The following is a 1,302-nucleotide window of genomic DNA, read 5'->3' on the forward strand; positions in this document are numbered from 1 at the left end:
AACCAACCATTCATGTGTTTATCTATTTATGAAATATATTTTTATTGATTCAGAGAGGGAGATAGAAACATCAATGATTGAGTATTATTGATTGGCTGCGTGCTGCATACCCTCTACTGGGGATCAAGTGCCATGTATACTCCTGAGCCAGGAACCTTGGCATTTGCCCTTGACGGGAATCGAACCGGGACCCTCCAGTTTGCAGGCCAATGCTCTATCCACTGAGCCAAACTGGGTAGGGCTTGTGTGTTTATTTAATAAAATGTGTTGAATGCCTGTAGTACTTAAGAATGCCAGCAGCATTTTTTTAATGTTTTCACATATAATTCTTTTAACAAGTCTGAAGTAGGAATTTCCCATTTTACAGATGAGGAAACTGATCCTCAGAGAACTAAAACACACTTTGTATCACACATGTAATAATTTGTAGATTCAATCCCTGCTCTCTGGCTTTAGGAAAACTATTCCTTCACTGTCCCTTTGCATTTATAATCCTGGACTTCTCAAATGTTCATCCATCCATTTATTTATTTATTTGTGTGAAGGAAATGTTTTTTTAAAAATAGTTTTTAGTTAAATTTATTGGGGTAATATTGGTTAATAAACTTATATTGGTTTCAAGTGTATAATTCTATAATACATCATCTGTATATTTCTTTTTTTTTAATAAATATATTTTATTGATTTTGTACAGAGAGGAAGGGAGAAAGATAGAGAGTTAGAAACATCGATGAGAGAGAGTCATCGATCAGCTGCCTCCTGCACACCCCCTACTGGGGATGTGCCCGCAACCAAGGTACATGCCCTTGACCGGAATCGAACCCGGGTCCCTTCAGTCCCCAAGCCGACGCTCTATCCATTGAGCCAAACCTGTTTCGGCTGTATATTTCTTTTTTTAAATAAGTTTTTATTGGTTTCAGAGAGGGAGAGAGAGAGATAGAAACATCAATGATGAGAGAAAATCATTGATCAGCTGCCTCCAACACACCCCATACTGGGGATTGAACCCGCAAACCAGGCATATGCCCTTGACCAGAATCAAACCCATGACCCTTCAGTCCACAGGCCGACTCTATCCACTGAGCCAAGCTGGCTAGGGCTGTATATTTGTTTTTTTAAAATGTTTATTGATTTTCGAAACAGAGAGGGAGGAAGGGAGAGGGAGAGAGAAACATCAATCAGCTGTCTCCTGCATGCTTCCAACTGAGGATCAAGCCTGAACCTGGGTATGTGCCCTGACCAGGATCAAGCCTGCAACCTTTGTGCAGGGGACAATGCTCAACCAGCCGAGCCTCAGGGCTC

The sequence above is a fragment of the Pipistrellus kuhlii genome, unplaced genomic scaffold (assembly GCF_014108245.1).
Source record: "Pipistrellus kuhlii isolate mPipKuh1 unplaced genomic scaffold, mPipKuh1.p scaffold_m20_p_17, whole genome shotgun sequence".
Taxonomy (NCBI): domain Eukaryota; kingdom Metazoa; phylum Chordata; class Mammalia; order Chiroptera; family Vespertilionidae; genus Pipistrellus; species Pipistrellus kuhlii.